Source organism: Chiloscyllium punctatum, chromosome 8 (genome assembly GCF_047496795.1).
Source record: "Chiloscyllium punctatum isolate Juve2018m chromosome 8, sChiPun1.3, whole genome shotgun sequence".
Lineage (NCBI taxonomy): Eukaryota > Metazoa > Chordata > Chondrichthyes > Orectolobiformes > Hemiscylliidae > Chiloscyllium > Chiloscyllium punctatum.
In genome coordinates this window covers 49,263,591-49,278,329 of record NC_092746.1, presented here as the reverse complement: position 1 = coordinate 49,278,329, position 14,739 = coordinate 49,263,591, and the positions used below count along the sequence as shown (strand labels likewise).

The 14,739-nt window shown below is 40.5% G+C and overlaps 1 protein-coding gene across 3 annotated transcripts in view; it reads left to right on the top strand.

Annotated features, from left to right (window-relative positions):
* The window catches only part of gabbr2 (gamma-aminobutyric acid (GABA) B receptor, 2), a 968,818-nt gene that overhangs the window by 112,352 nt on the left and 841,727 nt on the right, over positions 1 to 14,739 (top strand). The gene's annotated exons all lie outside the window — the stretch shown is intronic.

The following is a 14,739-nucleotide window of genomic DNA, read 5'->3' as shown; positions in this document are numbered from 1 at the left end:
TCGAACGCCTTACTGAAGTCCATATAGATCACATCTTCCACTCTGCCCTCATCAATCCTCTTTGTTATTTCTTCATAAAATTCACTCAAGTTTGTGAGACATGATTTCCCATGCACAAGCCATGTTGACTATCCCTAATCAGCCCTTGCCTTTCCAAATACATGTACATCCTGTCCCTCAGGATTCCCTCCAACAACTTGGCCACCACCAACGTCAGGCTCACTGGTGTTTAGTTCCCTGCCTTGTCCTTACCGCCAATCTTAAACAGTGGCACCACGTTAGCCAACCTCCAGTCTTCCATGGTGGATAACCAGCCTTTGTGCATTTATTTCATTAGTATTCTCAAATTGCATCATTTATGTATCTGGTCACTAAAGCAAATCTATTGAGTCCTGTTATTCATTTGAAACAGCAAAAATATTTAAATGTGTGCAAATATCCCAGAAAGAGCAGGTATAATGTGTCCAATCTTGGTATGCCACAGTCAAAATTCACTAATTTTCTGGTTCTGTGAAAGTATTTTTTCTTGGGACATGATTGTTTTTAATATATAGATCTATGACTTGGAAGGTGATGAATCGAAGTGAGGTGATTTACTGCAGCTTATTCCAGCTTTGGTGATTTCAAAATTCCAATTTTTTTTTTCAGTTAAGTAATTAAAGGTAAAGTCTCTCCATTTTAGTTATCCTGAGCCACTCTTGCAGCTGATTCTGCTGCAACGTTCCAAGGAGTTTGGGTGCATCATTAAAACAGAATTTGAATTAATTCTCAGCTGCAATTTCCTGCACTTCATAGCCTCCCTTTGTCAAGACTTCTTAGGCAGCACCTTCCACACCCAGAATCACTACCATCTCAAAGGACAACAGCAATGGGTACGTAGGAACCATCTCACCTCCAACGTTTCCTCCGAGTCACTCATTATTTTGGAAAGATATTGCCGTTCCTTCAGTGTCCCTGGACCGACGTTCTAGAACCCATTCCCTAATGGCGCTGTGAGTCTACTCACACGAAGTAAATAGCAGCAGTCTTCTCAAGGGCAAATAAATGCTGGCTCATCTAGTAATGTCCACATCCCATAAATGAATAAAATATCTCAAGCAATGCGAACTGCCATATTGGCTTAGGCTGCCCAAGAGATTATGGGGTGCATCTGAAACAGGCATTAGGCCCTTTGAACATGCAGATGTAACTATCCCTGATGCCTGATTTAGCACCAGGACAGGAAACTTGGCAGGTCAGCTGCTGGACCCGGACAAGCTCATGATTCCCCAGCCTGTCTGTAAGCTAAGCCCTGCAAAAATAAAATGTTTTGAAGAATTTTCCTCCGGAATCCAGAGCGGCAAGTATACCACTCCTAGTTGCACTGAACCACTAGTTTTCCCAAAATGTACCCTCCTCATTATCCTTCCCCATTCCAAACATCCCACTGTTACTAGCAAGTCATTGCTGGCAAGGCCGGTGACCTCAATGTGGCCTCACCAGTGAACCACCCGTTAGAAAGGCCACAAATGCTAACAGATTGAATCAAATTATACAGTGAAGTCCAAGGCCATGTTTTGCAGGCCCTGGGCCTATCCAGTTCAGGTGTATGTCAGAAGCTTGATGTGCCTTCCTGATGAATGTGTAAGAGATGGAAAAAGAGAAACTGGGACAGATGAAAAATCATTTCATACTTGCACTGATACTTCTGCTAAAATTACCTTGATAAAATTCATCTCCACAAGAGATTGGCATTAATGTTTTTTTCATTCATAAACTTAACAGCTTAAGATTTTCTAACCATTTCAACCTTAACTGAGTTAAAGGAGACTCCAAAGGATAGCTTTTAGAAAGAGGGGAGGTGGCAGAACATAGAGTTTTAATTAAATTTAATATTTGTTCAAGGAGTGTTGAAAGAGGTATGCAATGTTTTCTTTATCTCCTTTATTGATTACTTTTGTGAATGAGCCACTAGGTGAAAAGATTAGTCTTTGATTAAATACATGCCCCTGGGAGAAAGTCAGCATAAGATATAAATTTGCCGACAACAGTGCATTTCACTCACACGGATCTGAAATGTAGCTTTCAAATTCTTATGCCATTTGATCCCTTGAGCCTGTTCTGCCATTTAATTAGGTAGTGGCTGATCTGCAGCACAACTCTATCTGAAATCAAGGATGTGGGCATCAGTTCCGAATGTGGAGTTGAGTCTAAAGTTCAGCCAAGATTTTTTTGAAAGATGGAGCAAGCGAGAGGGGCTGAATGGCCTCCTCCTGATCCTTTCTCTTATGTTATTAAGTTCTTACTCAGATTTCTACCATATTTTGTTGAGAAACACCTCTAGATGTCCCTCCAGCTGCTGTTCTATTTTGAGTGTGAGTATATATGTATATTTGCCTATTCTTAAATTGTTTAATTCTAATTTTGAATATGGGCTGGATTTTCATCGTACAAGTGGATAGCCGGAGTAAGGAAATTTCCTGGCCTGGGTGCATTTCTGCCAGGAGGTCAGATTTTTATTCTGGGGAGCAGGTACCAATTGGAGCTGGACTCACCAACAGCAGGCAGAGGCAGGCTGGTTAAAGGGCCCACCTCAGTGCCCATCTGCAATGAAAGCAATAACAAAGAAAACAGCACTCAGGCCTTCATCCATCACATCTCCTCACCAAGCTTTGCATTTTGGCTGAGGGCCCAGTCAGCCACTGGTCTGGTGAGACAGCTGCACTCATGGGAAGAAAAAAACCTGCATACTTGCCAACTCTTTCACTTAGAATTATTTCTCAATTACTTAATTTATAAAAGATGAAGAGGTGCAGATTTTGTGAGTGATGCTGTTTGCTTGACAGTTTTATGGGGCAGTACTAAAAGTAGTTTATGAAAGAAAGTTGTGAAAAGCTTTGTTACAATATGATACACTGGATCTATACAGAGCGTGTACTAGATGCCTGAGTATGGAAGTGCCATAGTATACTATGAAGGGTATAAAGGACCCTGGGGTGACAGTGGAAAGGCATAGGGTGGCATTGAGGAGTGTGGGTAAGGTATTTTGAAACTACCTTTTCAGTGGTGACTTCATCCAGACTCCAATGAGAGGCTGCAAATTACTTCTTGAAAAGTTGTCCTCAGTCAACAGAAAGTATAGGGGGGTAGGAATGGAGGGGAGTGGGGGGTGCGGTTGCTGGTTTTGGGCAAAGTCTCCTGTTGCTTCAGTAATCCAGCCCTATGTACTGCTTCACTGTTTTTTCCCACTGGAGAAAATTGGTTTGCTGCATCTACTTTATTAAATTAAATTTTTAGGCTTTAGCATTAGCTTATAGTAACTTGGACATGAAAAAAAAGCTCTTTATAACAATTAGGTTCCTAGTCTGTCACCATGAAGAAAATATTTGTTTGTGATTGTTATAGCCAATTCTTATACACTTGATCACATTTAACTCTATTTACCATTGTTTTTCACACTCATTTCACCTGTCATTTTCTGGTCTTATCATGAGTCAAAATCATTTTTCTTGACAGCTGCTTCTTGATATTTGGGGGCTATTTTTTGAATATGGAGCTACTTTCTCATTCTCTCTAACTCCTTTATCAGGTGATGCTGTCATGTAGTATTCATACCTTTTGCAATTCTGTTGATATATGGAGCCTTTGGTCTGACTCAGAAGCAGCATTAGAATAATTTGTCAATATCCTCAAAAATTGTAAACTCAACTTAAAACCATAACACACAAGGAAAATGCTAATATCCTTGGCACCACAGTATTTAGTTTTGTACAAGCTAATACACATTAAATAACAAAAATAAAAATCAAAAATACTGATACACACATTTCTGTACATGGAATGTTATCAGATGGGTGAGCTATCACACATGTACAAGTCTGAAGCATTTTAACCATCCCACATCTCAATCCCAGATCTAAATGTAACTATGCAGAATGTTCACTACATTTTCCCTAAAGACAGTAGCTCCTGACCTTATGCACCCATCACCTCGACAGACCAGGTTAATTGTCAAAGAATCCATCACCTCAATAATTTGAAGTTTTCTTCCTATTGAGAGAAGCATTTCTTTGGTGACAAGTCTGAAACTGTTCCCTCTACTTTACAACCCCCACCTCCCCCAAGCCCTTGCAACGTCCCTCTTTCCCACATCCTTCTCACACCTTTTTTTACCTCACTCCCCCTTCATTCTTCTCCTTCTATCTCATATCTCTTGCAACTTTCATTTCCTTCCACTGCCCTTTTGCAGTCTCCTCCTCCTAATTTATCCCAAAACCCTCCTGCCTCCTCTTCTCATCCCTGCCGTCTTCTGGTTGTTACCCCACTTTGGACCCAGCAGATGAAACTCTCAGATTCAGCAAAAGTAAATATTGTTAAGTTGCTTTTGTCCACTTTAAAGCTGCATTAATGAAAGTTAAGAGGTCTAGCTTCTCCTTTCTAAAAGAAAATATGCTAAATTTTCTGCTTGGCTCTAAAGGTATGTCAGGGAAGCTTGGTCCCATATACTAAATGGTCCAAAGTTTATAAGGAATTTTAGATGCTACTATCAGCCTGGGTGACCACATCTTTAGGAAGTGCCACAGGTCTGATCAGCTTGAGCATCAGATTTTGGAGCTTGAGTGTCAAATGAAGACACATCGAGTGTAGAAATAGTTCCAGGTTGGTATGTTGTCCAGGGCCAGTGTCAAAGATCACCCAGAACAGCTGCATTGCATCTTGAAGAGAAAGCGAACAGTGGTACCAATGACATAGATATAAAGAGAGATAGGGTCCTGTATTGAGAATTTAGGGAGCTAGGAAGCAGATTGATAAGCAGAATATCAAAGTTTGTAATCTCTGAATTACTCCCAGTGCCATGTGCTCGTGTGTATAGAAATAGAAGAATAGAGTGGATGAAGCTTTCCTGAAGAGGTGAAGCAGGATGGAATTCTTAAGATTCCTGGATCATTCGGTCAGTTCCAGAGAAGGAACAGAGCTGTTCAAGCCTGATTGGTTGCATCCAAACTGTAACGGGAAACAAAGTGGTAGTGGTGGTGTTGGTGGGGGAGGCAATACGAATTGTTAGCGCTGGTGGTGGAGTTTAAAGTAATGTGGCTGGGGATGGAATACAATATGGAAATAGAATAGTTGGTGACAGACATAAAAATGGCAGAGGTAGATTGTACTGTGAAATAAGTTAAGCAACAAAGATGATTGAAGAACAATGGCATACATTTAAGATAATAGTTCATATCTCAAAATAAAGATATATTCCACAATAAAGATATATCCCAGTGAGAAAGAAGTATGTATTAAATGGGATAAACTGACTGTAGTTAACCAGTGAAGTTAAGGGCAGCATTAAATTGAAAGAAAAAAAACATATAATATAGCAAAGATTAGTAGAAAGTCAAAGGATTGGAAAAGTTTCATAAATCAGCAAAAGAGGACCAAAAATTCATAAAGATGGAGGAGATAAACTTTGAGGATTTATTTGCATGTGATATGAAGACAGTCAGTAAGAGCTTCATTAAATATATAGAGGAACATTATCTCATTAGAGCATGAGACTGGGAAGATAATAATGGGGAATAATAATAACAAGAAAGTGGCAGAAGGGTGGAATGTGCTTTGAATCAGTTTTTAAAGTAAAAGACATGAATTCCGAAAATACTAAATATTCAAGGATCAAAAGGAGGAGTAAATTAAATATAATAACTATCACTGGAGAAAATGTATGATGGAAACTAATGGGGCTAAAAACTGATATGTTCCCTGGACCTAATGGTTACATCCTAGGATATTAAAAGAAGTAGATACAGAGGTAGTGGGTGCACTGATAGTAATTTTTTAAGAATCATTAGATTCTGGAAAAAGTCCCAGAGGATTGGAAAACTGCCAACATAATGCCTTTATTTAAAAAGGGAAACAGAAAAAAAAAATCAGATAATGATAGGCCGGTTAACTTAACACCTGTTATTGGAAAATGTTAGACCTTATTATAAAAGCTGCAACAGTACTGTATTCAGCAATGCATAATGTCCTTAAGGAGAGCTGGCATGGCTTTATGAAGATAAAATCCTTGAAGAATTAACAAGCAGAATAGGTGAAGCTGGCATGGCTTTATGAAGATAAAATACTTGAAGAATTAACAAGCAGAATAGGTGAAGCAATGGATGTTATATATTTGCATTTTCAAAAGACACCTTATAACATACCACAAGTTATACTATTTAATATGACAAAAGCTAACCAATAGAAGACTTAGAGAAATGAGCAACCATGGCAACCATATATAGGAATCCATGCTGGGATTAAAACTATTTACATTATATGTGAAGAAGAATAGAGGCAATCTTATTGAAACATACAAGTTTCTTAGGGGACTTGACAAAATAAATCTGGAAAGGTTGTTTCACCATTTGAGAGAGTCTGGGACCAGAGGGTATAACCTCAGAATAAGGAGTTGCACATTTCAGACTGAGACATGGGGGAATTTCTTCTCTTAGAAGCAGGGCTCTAGAGTTGGATCATTAAATATATTCAGGGCTGAGATAGTCAATAAAGAAATGGGGAAAAGGCTGGAAAGTGGAATTGAGGATTGTGTGATCTCTTATGATCTCATTGAGTGGCAAAGTAGACACAATGGGCTGAATGGCCCACTTGTTCACCTTTGTCTGATCATCTTTGGTAAAAAGCCAAGTCAATCTGGCTACATAGTCAGATTAACACACAAGGGAGTCCAACAAAGTTGATTAGTATTAATTTTAACTTAACCAGTCTTTTCAGTTGAGGATGATGATGAACACATGGAACTAAAGGTCACTGAGTTTAATATTCGTGATAGGAAACTATTGAAAAATTCTGAAGTACTGCATTAATCTCCACTTGGGGAGACAAAGATTAATCTAGAATAGTCAGCAGGCCCTAGTTAGAGTGGATCATATCTGACAGGTTTAATTAAGTTTTTGAGGAGGTGAGTAGATGTATGGAAAAGGGTTAATGCAGTGGATGTTGTTTATATGGATTTTGGGGAAGTTTTTGACAAATCTTGCACGGGACACTGGTCAAGAAGCTAACAGCCAAAGGGATTAAGGGCAATTTAGAAAATTGGATTCAAAATTGGCTCAGCAAGCAGAAGAAGTTGGTCAAAAGGTGTTTTCTGACTAAAAGTTTCTGTCCAGTGGCATACCAAAAGGTTTGGTGCTGGGTAACTCACTGTTTATAGCTACACATTAATGATTCCAACGTGAATGTAGCAGGTCTCATCGGTAAGTTCACTGGTGACATGGGGTGGCTTAAGTGATGTCAGCAAACCACATGGATTAACGGGAAACAGGCAAAGTTGTTAAAAAGTATTGTAGTGGCATTTTCCAGGGTAATGGATTTTCCAGGCAATGCATGGGAGGTATGCATTGTCTGTAACTTGTTAATACATGGAAGAGAATGTATAGCAGGAGGACAATGTGTCTTGAGATGATATGTGAAGTCACCCATTGAATACCTGAGGTCTTCCATGGGCAGTGCCTTGTTCTTGCGGAAACAGTTCATTGAGATTGTTGTCCTGGATAGTGCTCAAAGTGAAGAAATGCTGCGGTGGCTTTCAGTAGAATCCTCATGGCAACTTTCAGATCCCGGTATTTCTCTCCCTATTTTCTTAACCAATGGAATGGCTGTTACAATATTTCAATCCAAAAGCACAATTCCTGAATCTTGTGAAAGCTTTGTAAAATGATGACTAACACATCGACAATGTTCTATTTTATTTATTTTAATGATCTGCGGTGAAAACTGTCAGACCAGACAGATGTGTTTCCTCCATTATCTTTTTAAAATACACTAAATGCTAAAAGTTTTAAAACTTATTTTTAGTATCATTTTGGTTTCTGGTATCATTATGTCCTCATCCTGTGAATCTATAAAAGCAGACACTCAAGACTGTAAGTGCCTGAGAATCTGAGTTGCTCTTGAATATCTGAACTAAGCAAATCAAATTTCTTGCTATTAGCCAAGTATCAATATTCTGAAGATGAACACTCTATTGTCTTCTCCAGCTGGTTCCCACCCACTTTGCAAGGCAGGATCTTCACACAGAAACATAATAGTTTCCCCTTTGGTATAGCATGCTAAATAGGTAACTGTCAAAATCACTTCTTAAACATGTTAGTGGGTTGTGGTGCACAGTTTGATATGTCATCAAATCCATTGTATCTTATTAGAGTCTGATTGCTATAGAATGTTCCTTGATTGATCTGAATGCAATGTCACCCTCTTGCTATTTTTACTTGGAGCTCCACGACAGTACAATTTCTCTGAAATTCTGTTGCAGATGTTATCCATCTAAATTGGGAGACAGCGTATAATAATTTTGGAAATCTAGAATCTATTTATAAGGTTCTACATCTTCATCCAATGCTGAGACTCTCTAACTTTGATTATACGGTATGCATGGCACTTGGTAATGCAGAATTTGAATTTGCTGAAAAGAAAGACATGTTGCCAAAGCTTTCTCATAGTTTTGCAATCTTAACCTTAACCCAGCAGGATAAATGCAAGAGTGACATTTATAACAGATAAGGAAGATAGGGGGGTGATTTGTCAGCAGGTAGACTCTGATTGGCCATGGCATTGCCATGGAGAAAGCACAGGCTCCACAATCGCCCAGGTAATTAAAAAGAATCCGTCATGGGGTTTCATAGCTGAGGGGTGGAGAGACTGTGGGAGGTGAGATATAGAAGGTCTTACTATTTTTTGTTGTAACTGGATTGAAGTCTTTGAGCACAGAGTTGGGCCTTTTAACTGACCTGCCTTGGCATCCAGCCATCATTGTGACTGGCCCTGAACTCTCTGTGACATAGTGCATGGATCACCTGCATCAAAACGAATACAAATCCCATTTTGATTCATGGACTCCTTTGGTGGGAGTACTGAGATGGGAAATGTTCTCATTTGCATACCTGTCTTAAAGATGAAAATCCAGACAAATAACTGTAAAGGGATGTAGATAGGTAAGTAAGCAAGAATTCGACCAATGGAATATGACGTGGAAAAATGGGAGTTTGTCTATTTTGGCAGGGAGGGAAAAGCAAAAATTTACCTCAGTAGAGAGAGACTGTAGAATGCTGTGATACAAAGGGGCCTGGCTGTCTTCGTTTTAATGGATGTTACTCACCAGACCACTATTTATTGTCCATCCTTCATTGCTCTGGAGATGATGAACTCCCTTCTTAAATCACTACAATCTTAAAGTGTAGGGACATACAGAACACTGCTGGGAATCACAGAAAGTCAAAATGCTGCACGGTGACTAGTTAGGAAGGCAAATAGAATGTTGGCCTTTATTGGAATGGATTGGAGTATAAAAGTAGAAATGTTCTTGCTATGTCTTAACAATACATTGGTCAGATTTTATCTAGATACCTGGAGTACTGTGTGTGGCTTCTGCCTCCTTGTTTAAGGATGGATATACTTCGTTGGAAGCAATTCAGGGATGGTTTATTAGACTGAGCCCTGGGATAAAGGTATTGTCCAATGAGGAAGGGTTGAGAAGGTTGAGCTTTCTCAAGATTAGAGTTTTTATTACAAGAGGTGATCTTATGAGTCCTGAGGTGGCTGTAGATGTTGAGAAGAGTTTTCTTCTTTTGGAATATCTAGAACTGGGGACACAGGTCAAAATAAAGGTTTTCCTATTAAGGTGGAGATGAGCAGGATTTTCTTTTCTCAAAGTGTCATTTTTCTGTGGAATTCTATTCCAAAGTGATTCATGGAGATGAGTCACTGTGCATATTCAGGGTGAGTTGGACAGAATTTGGATGGACAAGGGAGATAGAGGTTATTGGGCTAGGGACAATGAGGTATGGAGGTAGGGGCAGGCAGGAAGATGGAGTTAAGGCCACAGTCATTATCATACTCAATAATAGACACATTAAGTTCAATGGTCCCAAAAGTTTATTTTTATTGTCATTATCTGATGATCTTATTGTCAAGCAAGTATATTTTAGGAATATTTTAAAGGAGAAAAAAGGAGTTAGAGACAGAGAATGCACTGTGGACAAGGACATATTAGGGGGAAATATTGATATCAGCAGTTCTCCCTGCTGTATGAAATAATACAGTGAGATCTTTTATGTCTGCCTGAGTAAGCAGTTGGAAACTTAGAGTAATAGCCCATCTGGAAAAGTTGCTCTAACCTTGATAAGACACATGTCTTAGTGTGAGCCTGGTCCTATGACCTGCTGACACAGTTGAGAATTCAACCAATAAACTAGAGGTTCAATACTTGAATACATTGGGCAGCAATAAAAAGCCAGAGAAAGCACTGTGATGCTTCTTATTGTGAAAGCCCCATTTCATTAAGACCCAATCAGGAAGTTAACTGGACAGTAGTGAACCTGCCACAGGATGAGCAATTCCCAGTTACTGGCCAATCAGAGGTCTGTTGCACAACAGCAGCACCGGGGAGATTGTGGCTCCTGCCGATACTACATCAATTTAAAGCTTTGGATCAAGGAAGAATCCAGGTGTAGCCAATGACTGGAAGGGTTTCACAATTTGAGGACTCGATTGGAAGGAGGTCAACTACCCCACCCTTGACGGTGCCATGCAGAATCACCAGAGGTTTATGAGATCCAGCAGAGGTGGATGAGATTCTTAAGTAGACATTTATCTGGCTGTAGACAAAATGTCACTTTTGGTTCCTCCTGCTGCCGATTTAATAAAGGCAATGACAGGAATGCAGTGCTGTCCCCATTTTTCACCCCCACCATCAACTCAATTAGATGACACCTCCCATCACACAATTTAAAATGGGAAAATTGGGTATATTGGGATTATATTCATTGGAACTTAGAAGAATGGGCAGGGGATCTTATAGGAACATAGAAAATTATGAGGGAAAGAGATAAGATGGACATAGAGAGGATGTTTCCACTGGCAGGTGAAACTAGGCCAAGAGGGTACAGCCTCAAAATTAGGGAGAGTGGGTTTAGGACCAAATTGAGAAGGAATTCTTCACCCAGAGGGTTGGCACATGTGGAATTCACTGCCCAGTGAAGCAGTTGAGGCTTCTTCTTTGAATGTTTTTAAAACTAAGATAGATATTTTTCTGATCAGTAACGGAATTAAGGGTTTTGATGAGAGGGCAGGTAAGTGGAGCTGAGGACACGAAAAAATCAGCCATGATCTTATTGAATAGTGGAGCCAGCTCGAAAGGCTAGTGGCCTATTCCTGCTTCTGGTTCTTACGCTCTTATGAAAAGCATTAAGCTCCACCCATAATCTACACTGACACTTCTGTGCTATGCTGAGTGAATGCTGTATTTCAAAGATGGTATCTCATTGATACAACATTAATTTCAGCCCTGAACCATTATATACTAGTTTTAAAAGACTCCCACTTTCCACATATAGACTTACCTGCAAGTAGCTGCTCCTAGTCTATGTTTGCTAGATCCTGTTGAATTATATTAAAATTGGCCTTCACCCAATTTAGACATTTCTGCACTATCCTTATCGCTTTCCATAAGGACTTTGAAACCTAGAGTGTTATGGCACTATACCCAAAGTGCTCGCCCACTGTCACATCATCCACTTGATCGGCTTTAGCAGTTTCCCATTTCTATCTACCTACATGCACTAAAAGCTCTCCTGGATGCAGTTTATAAATTCCACCCAGTATAATCCTTTCGCACTCAGGTGATCCCGGTTAATGTTAGCAAAATTGAAACTCTATACTATTATAACCCATTTCCTCTCACACCTCTCTATGATTTGTCTACATATCTGCTCCTCTATCTGCCATTGAATGTTGGGAGGCATGTCATATAATCCCAGTAAAGTAACTACTCCTTTTTTATTTCCAAGCTCTACACAGATGGTCTCATTTCAAGAACCTTCGAAGACATCCTCCTTTATTAATGCAGTGATGATCTCCTTGTTCTATGTTCTATCATGGATGATGATGGGATAGTGTAGGGGGATGGGCTTAGACTAGTTCATAGGTCGACACAACATCAATGGCTGAAGGGCCTGTTCTGCCCTTTATTGTTCTATGTTCTATGTTTATCAATAATGTAATGCTCTCACTTCTCTTAAGTCCCCCACTATCATTCCTGAAACTTCTGTACCCTGGAATACTGAGCTGCCAGTCCTGCCCTTTCTTCAATCATGTCTCAGTGACTACAACAATCACATGTCCCCATTGCCGATCAATGCTCTAGGTTCATCTGCCTTACTGGTTAGGTTCCTTGCATTAAAATATATCCAGTTTAGCTTTCCGGTCCTCCCCTGTCTTCTCTGCCTATTGGACTGTTCTAGTATTCTTTCCATATTGATTGGACCTTGCTCCTGACTTTACATCTACCATGTGCCCTAAATCCTGCCAAACTATTGTAAAACCTTACGAACAGCAAAGCACTCAGCAAGAAGCTTGGACCCATCCCAGTTCAGGTGAAACCTGTTCAGCATGTACAGGTCCCAACAACCCCAGAAACTGTCCCAATGATCCAAAAATCTAAAGCCATCCATCTACCACTGTCCCTTTAGTCACATGTTCATCTGACCCACCTTCCTATTCCTATGCTCAGTAGTGCATGGCACTAGAAGCAATCCAGAGATGACATTTTATGAAAAGATTTTGCAAATATCCTTATTTCAAAATTTCATTAGTGTTCTGGTGACTGGACTTTGAAAAGTGGTTACGTTCTTTTAAGCAAAATGCCCTGGAATGGGGAAATGGCATAATGCTTTGCACAGCTCTTCCTGGTAAAGAAAGCAAATGATATGCTGGCCTTCATTGCAAGAGGTTTCGAGTATAAGAGCAGGGATGTGTTATTGCAGTTATACAGGCCTTGGTGAGGCTACATCTAGAATATTGTGTGTGGTTTTGGTCTCCTTTTCTGAGGAAGGATGCTCTTGCTCTTGAGGGAGTACAGCGAGGGTTTACCAGGCTGTTTCTGGGGATGGCAGGACTGACGTATGAGGAGAGATTGGCCAGGTTAGGATTGTTTTCACTGGAGTTTAGGTGAGTGAGGGGGGATCTCATAAAGACTTATGCAATTCTAACAGGACTAGACAGGGTGGATGCATGGAGGATGTTCTCGATGGTGGGTGCATCCAGAACCAGGGGTCACAGTCTGAGGAGATGAGGAGAAATTTCTTTACCCAAAGAGTGGTGAGCCCCTGGAATTCATTACCACAGGAAGTATAGAGTCATAGAGATGTACAGCATGGAAACAGATCCTTTGGTCCAACCCATCCAGGCTGACCAGATATCCCAACCCAATCTAGTCCCACCTGCCAGCACCCAGCCCATATCCCTCCCTTCCTATTCATATACCCATCCAAATGCCTCTTAAATGTTGCAATTGTACCAGCCTCCACCACATCCTCTGGCAGCTCATTCCATACACGTACCACCCCCTGCATGAAAAAGTTGCCCCTTATATCTTTTATAAGGGGCAACTTTATATCTTTTATATCTTTCCCCTCTCACCCTAGACCTATGCCCTCTAGTTCTGGACTCCCCATCCCTCGGGAAAAGACTTTGTCTATTTATGCTATCCTTGCCCCTCATAATTTTGTAAACCTCTATAAGGTCACCCCTCAGCCTCCGCGCTCCAGGGAAAACAGCCCCAGCCTGTTCAGTCTCTCCCTATAGCTCAAATCCTCCAACCCTGGCAACATCCTTGTAAATCTTTTCTGAACCCTTTCAAGTTTCACAACATCTTTCTGATAGGAAGGAGACCAGAATTGCACACAATATTCTAACAGTGGCCTAACCAATGTCCTGTACAGCCGCAACATGACCTCCCAACTCCTGTACTCAATACTGTGACCCATAAAGGAAAGCATACCAAACGCAGTTGGTGCCAAAACATCTAGGCAACTAGATATAGCACTTGGGTGAATGGGATCAAAGGTTATGGGGAGAAAGAAGGATGAGGCTATTGAGTTGGATGATCAGCCATGATCATGATGAATGTTGGAGCAAACTTGAAGGCTGATTGACCTCCTCCTACTCCTGTGTTCTGTTGTTAATGGGCCCATGTGATCCGGTTGCCAAAGGAGCAGGGCACACAAGCCAGGCCCTAGTGAAAGTCAGGTGTGAGTTCAAAACCTCCATTGTTTTGGCCTCAGCCAACTTCTATGGTGGAGAATTCTATAGGGTTATGACTCTATAGGACAGAACATTGACCAGTATGGGGCTTGATTCCACAACTCCGAGGTTAAAAGTTACGGAGTCTACTGACTGAGCTAGCCAGGTGTGAGTTTAATTTATATATACTGACCTTGCTGCAGGTAAGTACACATACTTGAAGGTGGGTGAGACAGAAGGTGATTGCATTTTAGGAAAAAGATGGTGGACCTCAGAATCCAGAGGTTCTGCTGCCACATCTGGCTCAAATCATTTTCACCATTTCCTGTCCTATCACAATTCTTTGGAAATGTTTCAGCGAGACATTGCTTTTGTAGTACAGCTGTCATTTGTGCACTAGGTTAGCAGGACTATTGCTGCCTGCTGGTTGTACTAGCTCCAACATTTAAAGCTGTTATAAATTTGTTATTCTTGCTCATCTGGGGGCCTCTTTGTTATGAGTGTTACGACAAACAAATGCTTAATTGCCTAATTTGGAGATGTGCATAACTACCGCTAACTGTGTGCAAAGCTTTGTGAGTACAGAAGTCATCACATAGAGGAGAATTCAGTTACTTTTAATTAGCCAAAAGCAATATAAAGCCACACAGCTATGACGGTAACTAAATTAGCACGTTACTTCGTGGA